The sequence below is a fragment of the Halichoeres trimaculatus genome, unplaced genomic scaffold (assembly GCF_033239565.1).
Source record: "Halichoeres trimaculatus isolate MK-OKI-2021-1 unplaced genomic scaffold, fHalTri1.1 fHalTri1_scaffold_3, whole genome shotgun sequence".
NCBI lineage: Eukaryota > Metazoa > Chordata > Actinopteri > Labriformes > Labridae > Halichoeres > Halichoeres trimaculatus.
Genome location: NW_027437181.1, coordinates 11,396,985 through 11,403,687, shown reverse-complemented (window position 1 = coordinate 11,403,687; position 6,703 = coordinate 11,396,985).

Here is a 6,703-nt window from a genome sequence, read left to right as displayed (position 1 = left end):
TTCAAGTGCATCTCAGGGTCTCTGGGCTAATGGTGTGTGAAACTCCGGTCAAGTCTTAACAGGTGTGGGTATATACAGACGAGATCATCAAACATGGCCTTGTCTTTTTGATGTAGATCGCCTCCTTGATCTTTCTCTTGGTGTCCACTAGCAACTTTTTTTAGTCCAGTTAGTTTCTGTGTCCATTGGAGGGGGGTGGCACATCAAACAATGGAATCTATTTAATCTAAAACTGGAAAGCACTCAGAGAGTGCAGACCTCCACCAAGCATATTGTGATTACCTCACAACACTTAAGTCCTACTTTAATGTTATACCCCCTTTCAACAGACTGTCTGCTCCAATTTGGTGTTAGTTGCAGGTTTGTACGATAATTTGTTACCTGACAGTGATGAAAATTATGATGACCCAGTACATATTTCATATTCCAGATCTTAGTATCCAGAATATTGCCAGGATCTGGATTGTACTTTTACATCTGACAGAAATGATGGTGACTTTGTCTTGTACTGTTTTGCAAAGCAATCCCATCATTTATCGTGGAGTCATATACACATATGGAGAAAAACGTCCCTATCTCACAAAAAAGATTCCTGGATCCAGATGGTGATCCGGATCACCTCCAAAATTTAATCACTTCTTCCTTATCCCATTTTGAACATTTCCTGAAAATTTCATTGAGATCCGTTGTTCACAGACAAACAAACAAATAAACAAACTCTCCCAAAAACATAACCACCTCGGCAAAGGTAACTGCAAAATCAGTCAAAGTCATAGCTACACTGAAGCTTACCTGATTTATAAATATAAATATAAATATACATCATGTCATAAATATCGCTAAAGTTTGAGGTTTTGTGGAAAATAAGGAGATATTTTTACAACAAAAGTAAAGCAAGGCCATCGCTGTCTTCTTCCTTACAGTCCTGACCTTGACGTCTGGAGTGGTCAGCCATACATAGGCTGTGCCCTGAAAGCAGGGGGTAATACTACATCACCAGCTCAGGTATGTTTCATTTTGATATCAAGGTTAAGGATCCCTGTGGGTGCTGTGAGGGGCCACCCCTTACGAAAGAAAAATTTATTGCAGCATATTGGAAATATCATGTCATATATTAGGTAATATATACCCATATATGAGATTTAGTATTTATAATTTCCAATATATTGCAACATATGGAAAGCGGCAATCATTTGTATATTTTGCAATATATTGCAATATATTTCATGAACATATAATATATTGTATATGTGCCCTCAATATATTATTCCATGTATATCATACTATATCAATAATATATTACAATACATTTCAAAAAATATATTGGTACATATAATTTCGTTTCGTAAGGAACATCTGGTTGGTGTCCTCACACTACAGAGCCCTCATGAAATGTGTGACTGAATGGAGAGGTGCGATGGGAACATTTGGTCACAGTTGTAACCTCTCAATAGACAAGACAACGTCTCTACATCAAGGTCAATCTGAAACCAGTTTTTATCTGTGTCTGCCTCTGAGTTCATGCACAGCTGGGCATTAAAAGTTACATTGTCCAAGTTTTGTATTTTTTTCCATAAAGTCATATTTTGGGCTTTCACACATTCATTCAGAGAGGATAGCACAGTGAATAGAGCAGGAAACTGGAAGAGAGGAATGTGGTGTGACACGTGGGAAAAGAGCTACTGGGTGAAATCAAACCATGAAACATAACCTGTTTAATATTCTGCTCTTCTGTTCTTTTTCCTTTCTGACAGTTCAGCTCCAGTGTCAGCCATTACTGCAAAATGCATCCAAGAAATCCTTCTCAGCATAAAAAAAAAGTACTGATCTCTCTCCTTACTGCTTACTGCCGTAAATCAACCCAGACCTGGACTTAACAGGGACACTGAGAAATGGCTTTTACAAATAATATATTTTGGCGCTGATGATCTCACTTTAGACTGTGTGATTACAGGCATATACCTAGGAGTGAAACTTTTTCAAGATAACTTAGAAAGTCCTCTCAGGGACTTTAATGAGACACAACTTGTGTGATTACTATTTTTTATATAAATCAGAAGTAATAGAAAACCTGATCCCTGTACAGTGTGTGCAAGAAGAAGAAAGAACAAATCAGGCCTTAACCTGATTTCCAGAGCTTCTTCAGTGAGCCTCAAGTGGACGCTCTATGAACTGCATGTTTTGACACTTCCTTATTACCTTCATACTTTACATCCAGAGGCTGCTGCTTGGTCACTATCTTTATATATGAAACATGTAACAGAGAATAAAATCTGTCTCCCCATTTAAAGAACAAGTGTTAAAGCTGTAACCAACCTTTGCAGTTAAGAACAAGAACATTAGTCAAAAAAAAAAAAAGTCAAAGCTTATAGTCATATGGCAAGATGAACAGACAGCTCTTTTTGCTAAAGTGAAAAATCAAACGAAATTTAAAAAAGCTTAAAGTTGGAAAATTGACCAATAAGATTTGATTCATTGTGGTTAAAATTGCCCTATAGATAAACAAGTGACTTTCATCTTTAGTGTTTTCTTGTTTGTGTGTATTTGAGCAAAGTTTTATTAGCACAACTTTAGGAAAAAAAAAGTGCTCCAGCTTTGTAAATCATGGTGAAGTTTTAACTATCTGCCTGGCATTATTAAAAAGGGACCAGTGGCAATGGAAAACAGCGAAAGGCGTCACAGTGCCAGTGGTAAGAAAATAAAGTGCATAACTGAGAGATTACACAACAAACCACAGCAGGGCACTTAGGCCCAAACCGGCTCTGGAAGGAGAAAGTTCTGCAGTGAAAAGGCATCCCGTTTGGCTCTTTCAACAATACAATTATTTATGGAAACTCATATTTGGGTAAGAGGTTGAGGAGGAAAAACAACGAGACAAAAAAGCAAAGTAAGCAGCCTTTCTAGAGACGTGTGTTTGCAAGAAAAAGCAGCAGAACAACTGGCTCAGCGCAGGCAGTCAGGCATTTTTGTTTTGACCCTGAACCTCTGCAGGCTGCTCACTGAAACCTGTAATTAACTTTAGCTGTAAAAGTAAAGAGGGGCTGATTACAAAGTCACAGCAATGCAGGGGCAAAATGGAGCACTGGATCATCTGAAAAACTCTGTAGTGTCACTTACTGCTGCAGCCTACGCTCCTAGAAGATGAATTTATGTTGTATTTCACTCCTACAATGCACAAAAACAGTCACATTTGTGCTGGAGAAGAACAGATTCTCAATTTCAGGCTTTCATTGTGTACGTTACAACAAACAGATCTGAATAAAACCTTTAATAAAAGCTCTGGGCATTCCCATTTACCCCTTAAAAAATTCCAATGTATATTTCAGTCGAGTCTGTGCTCTGCTTTTCCAGGCAAAGTGTGGGATTTGTGGTTAGGATACAATGGAAGGATTCAGAGGAGGGATTTGGGTGGGAGAGTTGCTTCTGGCAGGCTTAGTCCCAAAAACCTACAATGTTTCTACTCCATCTCTTCTTTGGTTTTCTCATCTGAAACACCCCGACCTTGTCTCCTGTCTTAATTGTTTTCCTTTGTCAGGACTCAGAGTCATGGAGACGATGAAATGGATCCCAGGCCGAGAGTGGCGGAGGAGGTTTTTGGCCCTCGTCTTCATGGCTGCGGTGTGTGCTGACCTCACTGTGAACCGAAGGAAAATAGGCTAATTCTGCCGCTGGCTCTCGAGCTCCACCCCTTCACCATATAATTATCCCTGTCCAGATTATGCTATAATCATGTTAATGAATACATCAGGGATGGGTAATTAATGGATCACATTTCTGTTTTTGCTACAAACAAGATGAGGGTTTGCTTTAAGGACCACACCGGTTTGTTTACAAGTTTTATGAAATCATATTCTTTATGTTTTTATTAGTGATTTTCAAATGCATGATTTAAAACTGAGGTTTCCTAACCTGTGAGTTCATGAAAACATGCTATGCTCCAAGAGAGACACATTTTTCTTCATCTGATATGCCTTTTACAGAAGCTAAAAACAGAGAAAATGCTTAGTGAATATATGATTTCTCATTTATAGATGAATTTGTCTGTTTTCTGAAAAAGAGCCTGTTTGGCATGAACTTAAAATTTGTAATCTGATTCTTGCACGGGATAGACTTTACTCATAAGAGTGTGAATGAAAATATTAAATGTATAAATAAAACCAGAACCACACTTTGCCCTCAAAATATTAAAGTCAGAGTGTCCACTCTGGATAATTCCACAGGGACGGAAAACTGAAGCTTAACAAGCGATCACCAGAGGAAAAAAAAACACTCCAACCTCAGATTCCACACTCTCCTTCCTTCATCACGCCATCATTATCATGTTGACAGTGTTTTGTCACTCTGCTGCTCAGAGTGCTTGTGGATCGATACCTCGGCTGTTAGTGAGCGCTCTGTGTGAAACCACAGACAGCTCAGACGTCTGCTCGCTGCCTCGTTGCTGATTGCACATCACTGTTTATTAATGTGGTCCACGCAACAGAAGGATGATGACAGATGTAGTTTAAACAGTCTCCCGTGAACCCAAGATACAAACAGCTAGCACTGAGTTAAAAAGAAACAAACTTATGATTTTTTTTTTAACATTGACCACTAAAAAGCTTAAAGAAGAGGAAACCAATGGAAGTTAGTCAACTAATATAATTTCTATAGACCGTATAGACTTTATAATTCATAGGAGTAGTCTCCATGACATCACCTGTCTATTTCTGAAACAGAGTTTAGAAGCAAATCATTGACAAGAGCCATATTGGACATGGGACTGGCTTTGAGCCTCCTCACTAACAGCTATAGGGCACCAGCCTGTCAATCAGATGAGCTATGACTCTTACTCTTATTGGGTGAACTGGGGATCTTCATGTTTTCTAAACTTCTAAGTTTTTGCTGTTGTTGTTTTTTTTTTTCAAAAAGAAGAAGTAGAAGAAAAGAAAGAAAGAAAGAAAGAAAGAAAGAAAGAAAGAAAGAAAGAAAGAAAGAAAGAAAGAAAGAAAGAAAGAAAGAAAAAGAATCACCACTATTTTCCACTAAATCCTTGTTTAGCTTGGTGTGTATGTAGCACTTTTGGATCCAGTCTCAAGTGGACACTACTGTTTTTAACACTTACGCACTTTGTTTCTCAAGGTTGCCCCTTGCTTGCTCATTATTCTTAAAGTACAGGCAGTCTTCTGGATTTAGTCTAACAAAACAAAAATCACAAATTAAAAAAAATGCTGTGAGGAGGTCCTAAGTGATCTTGAAAAAGTCTTTTTTCTAGATATATGCCTGATCAAAATCCACACTTTAAAATGACAAAATCAGTGCTAATATAGGCTACTCCTAAATGCTACTTCTTAGCTTCCCAATCCGTGTTTTTCTCTGCTGAAAACAAATTCTATGATTAATTTTGTAGTGATGGTGGACACAGGAGCCTAACTGTCAGACAGAAAAAGGACAGAAGAGCAGAAAAAAGCTGAATGGGAGAAAGATAGAGCATGAACTGGAGGTGAAAACTCGAGCGAAGCTGTTTGTGATTATGTTCATCCCAACCCACATGCAGCAGTTATTCTGCAGTGGTCTGTTCAAACTTGAGAATCTATCACTAAAATGTAGAGTGAGGTTACTTCAGCTCTGCTTGGTAGATGACTGGCTGACATAACCAGGATTCTCTAACATTGCACATTCCGGACATGTCTCAGAGCCCCAGACTGAGAGTAACGTTATATATAGCCGGCTACTAAACTATGGTACAAATTGACAAAGTTTGCTTGTTTTCACATGTCAAACAACAGCGATACACAACTGTTGATAAGGACCTTACCTCGTCACATTGTATTGTTACACAGTTAAAAATGGTCTTGAACAAAGAAAACTTGTTTTGAAAACAAGATCTCTATTCACTTCCAGAACAAACACACGCCTTGTTAAGAGTAACATCTTCATGACAGTGTTTGTGAGAGTCCAGGCCAAAAGGTGGCACTGCAGTCCAATTGAGATAGATCTTCCTGACAGTTTTTTTTAAGCTATAAAATAGAAGAAAACTACACACAAGCTCAGCTATGCTAAGATTGTTGAAAATTAAAAAAATAAATACTGAAATAGACTTCCTGTTATGCAATTAGTGATGACTGACAAACTCTTGTGGCAAATTTTGATTATTTTGTTTGTTTATTTGTTTCATTTAATGTAATACTTTGACAGTTTTTAAGTCAAGAAACCAACCAGCTGACTGCGAACCACTTTATTTTTGTGGAAGAAGTATGTTAATAGGTAGCTACAGTCACGTACTGCTAACACTAGCTGGAGTTCAAAAGTCTACCCTCTGTAATAATATTATAACATGAATGTGCTTTGGCATATGGCAGTTATGGTTCAATTTAAGGCCTGGTGAATTCAGTTACACACTACTTTTATGTGAATATTACAGTTTTTCCATTGTTTTCTGTCATATGAGGGTGTGTTGTCGTTTTAATTTAATTTAATTTAATTTAATTTAATTTAATTTAGTTTTGTTTTATTTTATTTTATTTTATTTTGTTTTGTTTTGTTTTGTTTTGTTTTGTTTTGTTTTGTTTTGTTTTGTTTTATTTTATTTTATTTTGTTTTATTTTGTTTTATTTTATTTTATTTTATTTTATTTTATTTTGTACCAAAAGAATTAATGACACTTTTTGAAGTTTCCGGAACATGGGATTTTAATATGTCATGGCTCAATTCATCAGAAGACCAA